We start from the raw sequence: 16,788 nt of genomic DNA, 5'->3' as shown, positions 1-16,788 counted from the left end.
TTAAAACATTTTAAAGGTCACATTTCATCTGTTCATACGAATAATAATTTAAGAATATCAGGAATAAGTTCTGTCTCTCTTCTAGTAAAAAGATTCCTCCCATTTCTGTTAGTGGATAGGGATTCACATAAGGAACTCCAATTTAAGAAAGCCATGCATGGTTTGGCCAGTATATTTATATTATATTGTGTTATATAATACCTTTTTTTACTAGTGTTTATGCCAAAACAAGAACCAGACAATTATGAACTAAAAACTATGTACTTTGTTTCTTTCAACATCAGTAAACCATATTTTGTAAACCAAAACCTGAGCAGTGTAAGAAATATAAAATCAATTAGCCAATATCTTTCCTTACATTACAGCCTGAATTTAGCTTAGAGATATAAATTTAGCCAAATAGCTTTTCTTCAGGTGATAAATATCCCTGGTTCCTCTCTCAAGCTGATAAATTTCTCTCTGATAAACATCAAGCTGATATACCTGGGGTACTGTATACAGTTCTGATGTCCCCAGCATAAGAAGGTCATGGACCTCTTGGAGCAAATCCAGAGAAGGGACATAAAGTTGACATTGTTATCAAAATCCCAATTCTAGAGGTAATAAGAACAGCTTGTAATAAGAACAGTTTTCATTAATGATAGATAACCAAAATGATTCTTACAGTGACAAAGATTGATTTGTAAGTCAAATGTATTTTTGAAGCTCAGAGGCCTCAAAGCATATAAGGCAATGCCATCTGGTTATTACAGCTGACAATTCCCTACAAAATACAGCAACTCTAACCACCACTAATGATTCCAAGATAGATTTTCTTCCTAACTTAAATACAAAGCAGGAAAATAACTCTTCCTTTTGCAGTTGATAATTTTAAATCCTATAGTTAGACACTTTTATGTTTATTTTACAGTTATATATAAACAGTATCATTTTGTGCTTTTAATGATCTCGTTGCAGGTTCTACTTTTTCATGCATTTTACAATTACAAGCTTTCTTTCTTGGCATTTACATTGCTTCTAGACATACACTTCTATAACCAATGCTAATAATTTTTTCATCTTCCACTGACATCACAGAGAGATATTGAATTTCTTTTAAGAGCTCCTGCCCAAGACTTATGAATTCCCTCTCTTTATTTTTAGGGGGAAGTCTTGCCCTCTGCCTTGACCATCTGCCCAACATTTAGGTCTACACCTAATATGCCATGCAAAAATGCTATATTCCCATTGATCCCAGGGCAGTCCCACTCATGTACACACCGGCTGATGAACACATAAACTGGACACAAGGCCAAGACTGGCCCTTGATCATACATACTGACTAATTGTCCTCTCATTCCCTCATTTTGGTTTTAAACTGCCCCAGAGATCTTTCTCCTGGGCTGTGCACTGGTACATTTTGCCACCTCCTCACTCCAGGGGCCCTCCCTTTCATGCTCTAAAGCACCAGTTAGGTGTCCATGACAATATTTTGGACACCTGAAATGAAAAAGCATTTAGAAAAGGATGTTTGTCTTTTAGGGCCATAGGGGATTCACAGAACTGTTATGCTGTGTGTCCATCACTCCACAGCAAGTGAGCCCTGAGCAGGGCAGACACAAGTCTGTACATAATGCTTGTATTCCTGACCCTCTTTTACTTATCAGCAAAGATATGGCCAATGAGCTATACAATTCTGTGCTGAAGCTCTCACCTTGGATATTTGCAGCATTAAGAACTAAGATTTTTTTTCCTGCTCCTTTTTTTCCCCTTTCATTATCTTTTCCAAATAGCAATGTTCCCTATCTATATACTTAGACTTATATACTTCTACTCCAAACCCTTGATTTCCATGACTCTGATGGATCATGTTTTTCTCAACTCTTTCCTGCACTTCTGTCTTATCAGACTTCAGCACGGGTCACTAGTCTCTAATGAATTTTATGGGTAATCTGGAGAATGTTTCTAATATATTACAAAGATTCTGATAAGCTCTTTATTCATTATCCATCCTAGAGCGTGACTCTCTGGGGGTGAAACCACTTCTCAGGGTTGTTAGGCTGTTTAATGCTCACATATATATTTCTTAAAGGTCAATAAGATCATGCTGGCTGGCTTGTAAAGAAGTAACATAATTGCACCCACTAGTAAAACCTGATGCAACACTGATTATAGTCAATAGAAAGATGGAAAATGCCAGTCCTTTTTCAGTGAAGATATTATAAGAAAAATCATGAGTGTGTGGAACTTCACATAAAATAGTGACTGCCCTCTGTTCCAAGAGATTTTCACTTTCTTGTGGTAAATGCTGTACAAAATGGACTGAAATAATCAAAAAATGCAAATGGTAATAGGTGTTTTTTCCCTATGTATATTTTTTCAGAACAAGCTACACAGAGGAGGAGCAATGTCACTTATTTGTGATGCTATTCAAGAAGCTCTCTCTCTGTGACTTTTTTCTAATACATTCTGAAGCTTGAAAGTGTGAATTGAGGAGAAAATACAGTTAGTAACAAGGAGATCTTGGTTGGGAAAGGAAAAGTTTGTTCTAGTGAGACATCTAGCTGCCCTTGCATGCTAGTATCAGTAGAAAGCAGAAAAAAAAATGGTTGTATACAAAGCTGAAAGTTTCAGATGCAATTAGGAAAAAATATTTTTTTATTCACCAGTGAGAGTAAGCTGACAAATCACAACCCTGCTGAGGTTCCTTTAAATCTAATACATGCCTAAATTCAAACATGAAGGTTCCAGCACAACTAATCAGATTATTTTCTTTTTAACCCTAAGAGTTACGTGCTTTTCTGGAGTAGATCTGTGTAAGAGAAAAAGGGCCAAGTCTACCCAGCTGTAATCCCAGTGAGCTCACACTAGGTTTGAATCTACCCCAGGAAAGATAAATGGCTGCATATCCATAATTTGCAGGATTATAAATATCAAGAACACTGCTGATGTCAGACTGGAGTGTACAGTCCCTCCTCAGGAGACATTTCTGTTGGCTATGAGATGAGTGGCTTCTAGAAAAGGACTACAGGACTGAGCTGCTATGGCTTATTTTAAAAATTTCTCCTTAAAACCCTTGATGTCCCATTTCCTGTGCTTTCCCATTGAGGGTTTTTAGCTTGTTTTAGCAGAGTTTTTTATGACATGATGTGACTATTACAGCTTTAGCATTTGAAAGACTGAATGCTGGCTGTAGTGCTATTCACACTGGTGTTGGGACTCGCCCCTTTACTGAGACTGCTGAGGGCTAAATTTTGCCCTGACTCATTCAGCTTTTCGGCTCACAACAGAAGTGTGGCACCTGGAGGGGAAGACAGACACAAGAGTTGTCTATTCTGAGCTCATTCATGGACTGTAGCTAATAAATCTTAATTAGTTAATGACTGTTTTGGTTCCAGTTCTTGGCATGTTCAAACTGTGTCTCCAAAAGGAAACAGAAGAGGTCAAAAACTTGGATATTACTTCTTCATTGTAACAATGCAGTTTTTAAAAGTCCAGGGCTTTTATTCTGAAATTTATTATGCATTCTTTATTTTGGCAGGTCTGAGATAAACCAGCAAACATACTAATGAAGACAAGAACTGTCCTGAGGAAATACCTCCTGTTAGTTAATAAGCAGACACAGTGGCCTGGATTAGGAAGAAACATGACAATATTGTTGAAAATGAAGACATGTATCCTAAGTGAAGCCAATGGGTTCACAGAAGCCAGGGCTGTGTAACCTGCTGCTGCACATCAGGGTTCCAGGAGAGGAAATGAACATTACACATGGTGAGAGCAATGATACACCAGGGTGAGATAAATTTACTGCTTAACTGCATTTCATCTCAGAAATTTTAAAGTAGCATTTCTGTACTGAGACAGATTCCGGAAGAACGGCTGTCCAGTGCAACATGCCTTCCAAATGGAAAGATGATTGTCAGCTCTCTGGTTCATTAATTTTTATCTTCACTGATAAATGAACATTAAGTGCTCAGTTGTTGACAAAAACCCTCTTTTTAATTGGATATGTGCACTGGACCTTACATAACCTGGCAACATACTATCATCCCTGGACCTTGTCACTAGATAAAGCCATCTTGGCTTCTACAGGAATGCGGGTGTTCTGTGTTGAAATTTCTGCTGTTTGGAAGAGAAGATCCCAGACATATATGCTCTAATACAAAAACAGGAAATCTTCCAAAGTTTTGGTTAAGTAGAAATTTGCCCAAAATAGGCAATAACCAAGGGAACCACATTGAAGCCAACTAGAGGAAGTTGCATAGCTTGCGCATTGTTCATAGGTCTGGAGGCAGATATGACCAAGCACGATGAGAGTCGATTGCAAGAGATTAAGGAGAGACCAAGGAGCCCCTTAGTCAGGAGTTTTGGTGTCACTCTATCTCTCCAGGGGTCTCCTGGGGAAAGGAAATTCAAGATGTCACTAAAGAGACTGTGCCTACATCTGCCAAAGCTTTCTTAACTCATGGCATGTCCACGAGTAGAAAGAACTTGCAAGCACTGTCTCTTTTTTGAATAGAATTCCAAGATATAGTCTAAGATAATTTCAATGGCTGTGAAAGCTAGAGTTCATGAACTGCATATTTTTCTTTTTCCTTCTTTTTTGTTTTGTCTTCTGGATTTCTTTTTAGCTGGTGATTTATCTCTAGCTGGGAAATCTCCCAGTCTTTTGAAATACTTAAATTTTCGTTTTGGAATTGCTACAGGTCTGTATGAGGGTCAGTCAAATTCCCCATCATAACAGATAATACTGTAGACACTCCATCTTCAGAACAGCTTCAGCTGTTCACTACATACATGACAGTTCCAGCCTAGTCCCAAATCCTGGCCATCACCCCACTGCTACCAGTGCTCAGTCGTACACAAGGAACGGCAAACAGTCCAGGGCCCTTTCCTCACCCAGAACTCCTTCAGACAGCCAGAATAAAATGGGCAGTTTCACATCTGTGTGATTGCTTATTTAGCCCATTTCATGGCAAGTGCTCACCACGATGAGCCACCAGAACACCTGAAAGAAGCCCACATACTGGAAGAAGAATGCTGACAAGCAGCTGGGGAACAGCAAGGGCAGATCCCACCTGCCCTAACATAACTGGAAAGGACCAATGACAGCCAAAACATTCCCCTATTTGAAATAATCCTAAAAATTCACTAGAGAATGAAAAGTCAGCCTGTTTCTCACAATGTGCTGTTACCTTCTCATGCTGCATCTTTTGAGCTTTGTGGTCCTTTCTCTTCAGTGAGTTACATGTAACAAATTAAGAAGGGCTGAAATAGGACCGGTTTTATGGTTTGCATTAATAGACCATGGAGCTCTGAAAAGACAGTTTCTACAAAAGGCAAGTTACCACAATTGGCTTGTCAAGAGTGCTCTCCTGGTGTCTGTTGTGTGATCCCACTGCTTGATGCAGTTCCAGGAGGCAAAATCATCATAACCAAAAGGGAGTTCAGAGAAGGGAGGCCTGGTCTTAATTTGATAGCTGCATTGCTTAATTCCTAATTTATTTTTATGTTAATTTTAATGACACAGACTGAGTGATAATCTGGGGCTTTTTTGCTGGGTGTTGATGGATGTAAGTTGTTGAGGTTTTCTTTTTGTTCTTTTTTATCTATTTCATTATGTTTCGGTTTCTTTAAGTAACATAATAAAGTTATTAATAAAGTTAAATCATTTCTGTCATAGAATAAAACAATTCAGAATCTTTAAAGAACTGAGTAGAGATCATCCAGCCAAGTTAAAAGCCTGTATTTAAATATTACTTAGTCAACTCATTTAAATCACATGTTCTTACATGTTCTGTCACTTGAAAGTTGTTTCCTTTGAAACTTTCCCCTTTATGCTTTCATACAGGAAATACGATAAACTTGTTTATTTCATTTGTCAGTTTTGCGTTTCTGAATTTCTTCATCAAATCTGTTATCTTCCTTAAGTATCCAATCTTTGCCCAAGTTATGTGCAGAGAGGGGAATGGTTTTATTGCTGTAATTCCAGGCCTGGAAAGACAAAAAAAGAGCAAGCAGAGGTGCTGACTTCTGAGAACTACAGGGAAAAAAAAGACATTAAATAGGCATTTTATTTTGGAGGCAATGTTGCAGGATGAGAAAGTCCAATATTTTTAGGATCATGCATTAAATTAATTTTGGAAAAATCCTCCAGAGATTAAATAGTTCAACTTTTCCAGTCTAATGATGCATGACAGTCAAATACTTGCTGACCTCTTTACTCTTTTTCCTGGCCTTGTATTTTCTTAGTGAACTCTACCTTCTATTGTTTTGTACTTTGAACTGGCCTTATCACATCATTAGCATTTGCATAACAGGAGTACATTTTATTTATTAGTGAACTGGGAAGAACTAATTAGAAACAAATGATCTGTAGGCTGGAGAGCTGCTGAAATCAGCAATAAAGGCAATTTTTAAAATATGCTTGTGAAGAGAACCCTGATACACGTGGAAGCCTCTCTCTTTCCTTGTCTAGTGTGGAGTTTTTCAAATTCTTCAGCTTTCACAAGAGGGAAGAGGGTGATAGGCCTCAGACATTAAGAAACTCAGGGGAAGGAGAGAAACAACAGCTTTTCACAGCTCCATTTCGAAGTGGAAGGAAGACTGGGAATCCCCAGGGTCTCTTTAGGCAGGAAGAGTTACTTTAAGAAGAAAAATATGATAACGGTTGAGAAATAAGCAAATTTCCTTTTTTTTTTTTTTTTTTATCATTGCATCATTCATTATCCTGCAAAAAATCTCTCCACTTAATGCCCTGAAGAGGAGAGACACTTTCTACTATGGAAATGTTGGTAGGCTTATCCATATGTCTTTGTGCTTTGGAAAAGACAAGAAATGCTATGTCTAAATGCAAGAAAAGGCCAGCCTTATTTGCTAATCCCTAGTTTTCACCAAGTATATATGTCTTTTCTTTTCCAAGGTCTATTTTACCGGTATCATTTCTCCTGCTGTAATGCCTCTATTCAGAGAGGAATACCAAAGTTGTCTCTGTTTTTATGAAAGTGGCAAGGATTGGTTACAACCACAGTGTAAAGGAAGTTACTGAGCTTACTGTGGACTACTGCTAGGAAGAAAAGTCCTGGCAAGTCTGTGCTCAAGCAGCCTGTGAGCAGATGAAAGGTAACAGAAATGCTCAACAACATGCACTGACCCTCAGCTAGTTAGTGAAGTGAGGCTGTCAAACAAAACTGGGCAAACTGCACCCCCATGGTTTTATTTTGTATTGTGTATGCCAGCCTTGGTATTTCTGTTTATGTGGCTGGTAGCCAAAAATTATTTAAAAGGCCTTTTCAGACTGTAGCAATGAAAATTTCCCTTCCCTGTTTCGAGCTTGGGGGTCTAACAGATTCACCCTTTCAGTCTAGATGGCAGAAATTTGGGGCTAGGACTGCCTTTTTCCTTGGTGCTTGCACAGTTTACGTCACAAAATCATACTGATTAATACCCAGAACTTTCCAAACAGAATGAGCCCTAATTTAATAATGATTGTAGCAGAATTTTAACAGTCATTAACCATGAATATTTACTTCTATAACTTTTCTTTCCCATGCAGAACACGCATACATGTGGATGCATTTTTAAGGAGTTGGGAACTATTCAAAACAAAAGTTATTTTGAGGGTTAGGAAATAGCTTGTCTTACAGCTGCCAAGTGATTTTGGAATAACTCTTTGCATGATGGAGTGGAGGAAAAAATGGAGATAAAAACATCAGTCCTTCAGTTCAAGGAGACTGGATGTTTAAAAAAGGGAACAGTAGTAGCAAGTAAAGGAGGGAAGGAAAAAAAGCTTTTCACCTTCTTCTGCTTCTCCATCTAGATCTGCCTTAGTTTTCTGTCCTGACAGTGAGAGGAGGAGCTCCATCTACATTCTCTGTCTGTGCCCCTTGGCAGGCTAGATAAAAAAAGCAGGCAGCCATTCTCCTGGATTTTTGTCTCTCACTTTAAGCAGGTTTGAAAGAGAGAAGGAAAACATGCATTGACTGGCATGTGGAAATGTCATTAGTCGCATTTAGATAAGTTTATAAATTTACAAAGTAGCTCTCAGGGCCAAACACAGGGTTGAGGTGAAACATCTGAGCCTCATCCAAAACTAGGGACCTTCAGCTGGTGTAAATCAGGTATTGTGATACATTCCAGCTGAGGCACCAGTATGAGGATTCATCTCCACAGCCTGTAAAGTTCCTGACTTATATTTAGGATATTATAAAGTGTTAATGCATAGTTGCAACATGTGAGCACTGAAAAACAGTGAACAGAACAGTGAACTGCAGCCGTCCCTTTGATTCATTTTGTGCTTGTTCTGTATTTTAAAGCAGGAAAAGAGGATACTTTACCTTCAGCACACTTTGTTCCAATTCCACAGGATGATGGAAAGCCTTAGGATGGGCATAGCCATTATCATAAACACTGACTCCAGCCTTGCACAACCTATGATAGTTGCATACAGATACCAACACTTCTATAGACATGATACTGTTTTACTTTAATATTGTAGACTAAGATGAGGGTAAAACAACAAAAGTAAACCATTGCTCTTTCTTTTTTTTTTTCCTTCTTCCTCTTAAAAACAAACAGGCATTTTTGAGAGGAGAAAGGCTAAAGCCTATGCTGTAGTGGTGCTTACCTGGGGCCAGGACAACACAGTGAACTTCCACAAAACAATTATTTTCATCTTAAAGCAACTAAAAATACAAAAAAAAAAAGAACATGAAAAGTTATACATATTAAAATTCAAAATCATGCCATTAGTAAGTCTTTTGCTTAACAGATATAATGCAAGCTGAACACACACATCCCCTACCTCAAAATCTTGGTGACTTTTGGTCTTGTTTCCTGAAATTATCCTTTTCCCCAAAACATAAGAGTATTCTTTCTGGAGTTGGAGAGTACAGAATATATTTAGGATGGTTAATCTGATCAATCCTGCGGACAGGTAAGTTTTAAAATATGTATTTAGGTAGTCAGAGAAATTAGTTTTGGAAATACTATCTTATCCTCCCCCAAAGTTAGCAGGAAAATTAAGCTCTGGGATAAAGTTTATCAGTGTAAAGTTTACAAAGGAACAAGGGAAGAGTAGGAATGAGAAAAAGTATGGCACTGAAAGAAAAACAAGCACCAAACCTTTTAAAATTTCTTGACTGCAAGTTGAATGGCCACTACTTCTTGGTATCAGGGCAAATTGCTTGCAATGACATTAACTCTTTTGATTTGCCATTAATGGGAAACCGCTTGCTTGGATGTTGCTGTAGAGTCAAATATCAGGGAGAAGATACACATTCTACAAGTACAGAGGAACAGGCACATACACTTTGTCTTCAAAAGAAATCCAAATCCTTCACCTGGCACTGTCAGGCCAGAAGGAGATGCCACACTGTGGGAAGCCTGCTGTGTGGCATTTCATTTTATCAAAGTCAGTTCCCACTTGTGAAATTCGATGTGTGGCAGACAGAGCATTGTCAGAAATTGTGGGGACAGTCAGCGTGGGGTCTCTGTAAGTCCCAGAGTGCTGCTTACACCATGAAGCACTCCTAGCCCTAGCAGCTGCAACTTATTTTCACAAATATCTGACAATTCTTTTTGGCTTCCTGTCAGTTTGAGCTGTACCAAACACTTATTCCCCTAGCTCCACAGTCCTTTGTTACTGCTGCTCAAAACTTAGAACACGTACCAAATGAAGCTCCTTTCCTCCCTGCAATGCACCGACGTCCCACCCCAATTAATTAACCCAACAGTGGCTTTGTCTCTAGAAAGCTGTGACTTCCCACACTTTATCCTCCTCATTCAGCTTAAAGGCATCAGCACATTCCTGACTTCATCACTTGTTAACTCCCTTTTGCTAATAGCCAGTGCATCCTCTCTCAATGGCTCCTCTGATTTGATATGACTTGAACTCTCACACAAAAATGCTGAGGGCTGTTCACTTGCTATTATGGCATATAAAATTCTCTAAAATTGTGTTTTAGCACAGTTTCTATATTCAAAATTGAGAGGCTTTGAGACTCTCTCAGACCGTGTTGCAACACTATTCATCTTGCAAGCACCTGGTAAGGAGCAGCAAAGCCTGAGTGATAGCAAGACCTCTACTGATTTGTGTTTGATTACCATTGGTTAATCCTTTGGAAACGTGCCAGAGGACTTAACAAAGGTGGCAACAGAGTCATTATATAAAACGTCAAGTGAAAAGTTATTTTCCGCAGCTATTCCAAAAAATCAAAAACCACATTCAATATAGCAGCATGATGTGTGTTCCAAACAGATTTCTACCTATGCTACCAAACCCTAGAATTTATTATACTTTAAAAAAAAATTACAATTTAATTAAATTAATGAAACCTAATTCTCTATTTATTTTTTAGAATTATAAAAATTATTTAAATAATCAAAGGGTTCTTCAGAGATCATCTGCACCACTCCCTAAGTACAGGTTAATTTACATCTTTTTCATTCTACACTTGCTTGTTCAACAAGATCCTTAAAAACCATTACTGATGAAGATCCCTTATGGAATTCTCTCATTTTCTTGAAATAGATTGCAGTGTTTAGCTTTGCATTTGATAGAGAGATTTTAACTTGCTCACTCCTACAATTTTTTGTTAAAGTAGACAGCAGCAAGAGCTGCTTAGAAAAGAAGTCTGAAGTACAGAAAGCTGGGAAACTGTAAAACCATTAAATATTAAAAAGAATATAAATGTAATAATATTCCACAAAATATCAGGAATGCTCAACTTGAAAAGTCAGAGGAAGCACATAAATTTTTTGCTGCTTATTTGACTCCAGACTGCTTGGATTAAAAGTACTTAGATGGTTAGACAATTAAGATTTCTTTCAGCAATCTTCATATTCAACTATAATAAAACCAACTTCACCTGAAGTAATCAATACAAAAGTTCCTGAAGTCAGGGATGTTTTAAAGTGAAAAAATAAGTTTTTTGTCCTTTTCACACTACACAAAATAAATTTCAATCATTTGTAGCTGATTTTTTCAGTTGAGAGGAGTGAAAAAGGAAAATCTAAAGATGTATTCTGTTCAGAGGAAAATCTAAAGATGTATTTGTTTCTAAACCAATAACCTTGAGTTAGCAGAGGTATCCAGCCCCAGTCACTGAAGGCTGTACTTCAGCATGTTTCCTTACATCATTTTCTCTTCTTACAGAACTAATTATACTCACATTGAAAGTCACTACAAAATCATTGAATAGCTGACATTTTAAAACTGTTGCTAGAGTTTATATCTAGTAGATATTTAATACATAATTTGTTCCTCTCCAAACAAAATGGTCCACAGTCTCCTGTGCTTCCATCACTCCCTATGTCCGAAGGATTCTTCATTTTGTACAACATCAGCACTATATTTCTTGGCTCTTAGTATTCACTGCAATTTTGCAGGTATTTATCACACCAATGTCACCAGACCAAGTTATTACTGTTATTAGCCTTCCTTTCTGCTTTGAGCTTTCTAGGCTGGCTTGAGGGGAAGCAAACTGACTATGAATAGGATCACTCCAAGCCATTCCCTTTCTTTCCTTTAAGCCTTAGTTTCTGCCAAGGGCTGGACTGCAAGGAGGAAGAAAAACATATGGGAAAGCTAGCAGTCCTGCCTGATGGTTGCTAGGAAGTGTGCAGACAGCTGTAAATTAGAGTAGCCTCTGTTACATTTTACAGAAATATGAATCTGAGCAAGCCAAAAGTGCTGCTCACTTTGTGTTGTGCATAAAGGGGCATCACAGACCTTAAACCCGAAGATTTTCAGCAAAGATTTTTTTCCCTTCATTCTAGACAAGAGATTGCCAGGACAAAGCTGTCAGGAACAAATCAATGAATGTACGTTTCACCTGGTAATTCCCTCTCTTTCTAGCATCTGCTGTGACATTTCCCAGAAATTATTGCAGTCATGATGCCATCAGTTGTTATGGGACCTAGAACTGCAGGAACAGGTCAGCAGCTGATATGCACTTTGGGAATGCTGCTGAAATGGAGAAGGTATATCCAGACTGAAGTCCACATCTCACCTTCTAAACACTAGTTTTCAGGGGTTGACCATGGATAAGATTTGTTGTACAAACCATGCAGCCAAGGCATCTACCTCTCCACCCATCTCCCTTTGGAACTGCTGTAACATAGATTTTTTTATCTAGAAAGAACAATGGCTAAGCCCATTTTTTTTTTCATAGAATATTGCAGAGAGTACCAGTCAGAAAGTTTTTACTGACTGGCATTTCACATCTATAGAGTGAAAATGAAGTCCATGCCTGCAGAACACTTTCTTACAATCTACGTAGATTTTGCCCTATGAACAATCCTTCATATTTGCATTTCCTCCTGCTTCCTTTGAAACCAGCACCAAAACTTCTAACTAAATGAGAGTTGAAATCTATCTGCAGTTTGTGTGTTTTCTGTCAGAAACAATTGGGCACAAGAGTAAGAAAAGTTTTCAACATACCTGTAACTTATGCATTTGTTAGGAAGCAAACAAAGTGTTTGACTTCTGATAATCAGATTTTCCTCTTCATTGTAAAATGTAAGTAACAATAACATAAACCAGCCCTGTTTAAACTTTTGTTTATAGAATTCAAGTAGCATTACATTTTTTTGAATAGCCAGACTAGAATCAGCATTAAAGTAGCTTTCATGCAACTCATAATGCCAAAAAATAAATGCAATTCTGCACATTCTTTCCTGAGAGCATCCACAAATGACGTGCAAGGCATACACATTGGCCAGAGGCCATGAGCAAAAGCATTGTGTTAAAACTTTGTATGACATCAAGCCAAAAAACTACTTAGCATTTGTATCTCAGATCTCAACTGAATTATGAATTAAATAACCAAATCAAAACAAAAAGCATACAGCACACTACATCATGTATCTTGGTTATGCACACACATATACACATGTGTGTAAGTGGCATGGATCTGTTGTGAATGGATATAACCTTGATGTTCTTGTGTGTGCACACACTTGAATGCAAGACAGGGACAAAAAAAAATATTTGGAACAACATTCAGAAAAGAACACACTCCCTATGCCAATAAGTGGATTATATCCCAGGTGGGCTCCCTCTGGTGTTGAGAAGATAATGTATTTCCCCATTCAACCCTATTTTTTCATATCCATCAATGAGGATGTTTAAAACTGCTAAATGGATTTATTATGGCAGAGTTATTATTCACATAGACCCTTATGGATAGTATAGCTTTTCTGCTATCTCTCATCCAGTGTTCATGAATAATATATGAGGTGCATATATATGTATTTATCAAGATATCTGTGCACTTTACTACACTCAAACAGCATTCCATGTGTGTACAGATCCCTTCTGACCTGAGAGATGCTGCACTGCCATACTGTGAAACTCACTGCCTGTAAGCAGTGTAACTCTTCACAGTTAAACAGGAGAATCTGAATGCCCAGAAAACAGCAAGCCCCGCAACAACCAGGATCTGATTCTCCAATGTGTGGAGCATTTTTGTAGTGTCTCTTAATCTCAAATAATGTCTATTGATAACACCTGTGCACTTGTGAAAGTCTAGCCCAGGAACCATGTGAGGCACCCCAGCTAATGGGAGAATACATAATTATCTATTTAACAGCTACTTTCTCAATTTTGGAAACCCAGGACTCTACATTGTTTAGGAGCATCGCGACATAGACAATGGGTAGAATAATCTTAGCCATGAACATTAGATAGGCACCTTAACCCAATCTTCTTCCACTTCATTTACCACCTTCCACTACACCTAAGCAAGTAGTTCTGGAGATTATTTCCCTCTTGTGCTATAAAACTATCATTCACTGAGAGAGTACAAATACCAGTTTTGCCCTTATTTCCCAGATGATAAATGCTGAACTGTTTGTTTTGTGATGCAATCCTTTCCTTGGAAAAACATGATCTTCCTTTTTTGTCCCGAGATGGAGGCGGAATCACGGTGACTCCAGGCTGGCTGGCTGGAAGAGCATGACCTCCCTGCAGCCACAGCACACCTCTCTCCTGCTGAAGTTCACAGCAGAGCTGGGTCACTTCCTGCAAAATGACACAGAAGGGAGAAGGAGACAATAAACACACAGGGCCAGCATTTGTTCACAGATGTTCACTGACAGGAGAGAAGTAAGGAGACTAGGCTCAGCTCCCAGGCCCAGGGAGAGCATGTCCTCATGATCCCAGAGCTCTGCTCCTGCTCCCAGCACGCCCAACTTTCCGCTTCCTCCTCCTCAGCTCCTGCAAGCCCTCCCTCTCCATCTCACTCTTGCCTTCCAGCCCGCAGCTCATTCATTGCCACCCACGCCCTGGCTGCTGCCGCCTCTGTCCTCGCACCCCGTGCGCTGATGCATGCCGGCAGCACAACGCTTGGGCCAGATCCCAGGCCTGGTGAAAGCCGGGGAAAAACCCAACACTCGCTCTAGTGGCCTTCTTGGCCTGAGTCCTGAACACATAAAAGCAAAACTGGTGTTAATTTTCCTTTCCCTCGGACAGTGCTGTTAGAGTTGGCACGCTCTCCTTCCACCCCTGAAGTAAGAAGCGGGGGGGTGGCAGCTGGGGGAGCAGGACCAGAGGAAGAACAGAAAGCATACGTAAAAGGAGGAATGATTGCACACATGTGCTATGAATTCTTCAGCTCAGATTAATGTTTTCCTGTGAATTTAATTGGCTGCCTTCTGGTTTCAGCCAGATGACCAGTTACAGGACAGCTATAACATGGAATCTAAATGAAGTATTTGAACAATGGGTGCCAATGTCTGTGATCTATTCCAGAAAATTATTAAATAAACAAAAAACACTGGAACTTCTAACTGCAGAGCATAATTATTATTCTTATTCATTCACGTGTAGTATTAATTCCTACTACCGACAAAAACCCCGCAAACCAATTGCTGCTTCAAGGGGTAAGCTGTTCCTGCACACTTATCACATGACAATCTAGCATAATTTATTAGAACAACTAGAGGGTCTCACTGCAAATTAACTAAATTTCAATTTTATTGTTATTAAAATGCTCTCCTTCCCAGTACCACACTGTTGTCAAATGGCACTGAAATAAAAAAACGGTGATAGCTGTTAGAGTGGGGGGACCAAATAAGAGTAGCAAAATTGGCAAGAGACTTTTACTGCTGTCCTCTCTTAGATGTGGATTTAGTTCTTTTCCCCAGCCTGTCTGCTGACCTGCGCTGCTGAATTGGCTCTGGTTCAGTTCAGGCAGCCAGTTCAGCCTCGTGGAAGTGTCAGCATGATCTACCTGTGGGCCAGGTTCCCCCCTTACTGCCCCCTGTGTGGGCTAATCTTTAACAGCTACCGAGAGTCATCATCTGCAAAGGAAAACTCCCAGCTGGCATCAACCCACCACAGCTTCCTCCTAGACCAGCTATTCTCCTTCTCTGTGTGGGTGTGGACACATGGCGCAGGACATTTCCTCATGCCTTTGCCAGTTCTTCACTGGCTGGTGGCATAATTCACTGGAAAAAACATCCCTGATCCAAATCACAATCTGTCCCAGCCTTATGAGTTTGCAGAACTAAGCAGCACAAGAGAGCAAAGCAGAAAGCTTTGTGCAGAAAGCAAAGCAGAAAGTTGTTTGTGCTTGGGGACAATTATGCACAGAATTAAATTCCTATTCCTGCATTTATTAGGAAACATCCACTCCACCCTGTGCCCCAGGTACCCCAGAGTCCAGCGACCGGGGTGAGGCAACTGATCACCGACAGCTCTCATGAAAATTCTACATGTAATACAATCTGGAGGCATCGTCTGAAGTAAATGTGGTTCCGTGGATGTTGCCCTAGAAAGGGGGGAGTTACATAATACTGTCAGAAGGAACAATTAAAAAGGCAAATTGTAAGGCCTTGGTTGTGCCTTATCACTCCAATCTAGCTCTGCCATCTTGGTCTGAACAGCATTTGTCAGAGCATCCTGAAGGAAGGGAAGGGAAGGGGTCATCACATAATAGAAACATCTTGCAATAACATGACAGCACCTTTCAGAAACAGATCTCAAGTCCATTTATCAGTTCTACTTCATAAGTGTGTACCATCAAAACTATGGTATCTGAATTCACTTTGACCTCTTATATGTGCTGAATTTGCTTTGCAAATAAAATGCATTGATTTGATTCAGCTGACAACAATGACAAAAGTAGATCATCTGCAATTCTGGGTAAGAGGCCATTTCTCTTTTGAAAATGTACCCAGTCATCCTTAAAATCATCTAGTGGGAGTTACATTTCCACAGGTACTGGAAAATTATATGCCTGTAATTCAAATGCCACAAATGTAAATATTTAGAATTATAAAAAATTTTAATCCGTTTTAATCCGTTTCTCAGAAAACCTCCTGACTCCGTTCAGACTCCATTTCTGCTCAGGAGGCAATAATAACTGAAAATATCTCTAAGTGGTGTATATATATGTGCCTAATTACCATCCCATTTTCTGAGCTGACTCTGGATGGAAATCTAGGATTACAGAAACACAGCAAGGAGAAGAGCCAACGTCTGGGAATTGAAGCTCAGCAAATCTAAACTGAAGTACAATGGAAATTTTTTAACAGATGGGGTAATTGACCATAAGAACAGTTCATGGAGAGTTGTGATGAATTCTCTCCACCACTTGCAATTCCTAAATCAGGATTGGATGTTTTTCCAGTAGATAGACCAAACAAGAATTAAGTCAGAGAAAGCTAATGGCCTCAGTTGTAGCAGAGGTCAGACGAGGCCTCTCTCAGCCTTATAGTCTTTGAATCTCCTAAATAAAAAGTTCAGGGTTTGCAGATTGTAGCATAAATCCTATTCTATTTCAGGCTGCTTTCAAACTTGGGCAA

The sequence above is a fragment of the Lonchura striata genome, chromosome 3, assembly GCF_046129695.1.
Source record: "Lonchura striata isolate bLonStr1 chromosome 3, bLonStr1.mat, whole genome shotgun sequence".
Classification (NCBI taxonomy): domain Eukaryota; kingdom Metazoa; phylum Chordata; class Aves; order Passeriformes; family Estrildidae; genus Lonchura; species Lonchura striata.
The sequence above is the reverse complement of the archived record's forward strand: the minus strand, read 5'-3'. Positions refer to the sequence as shown.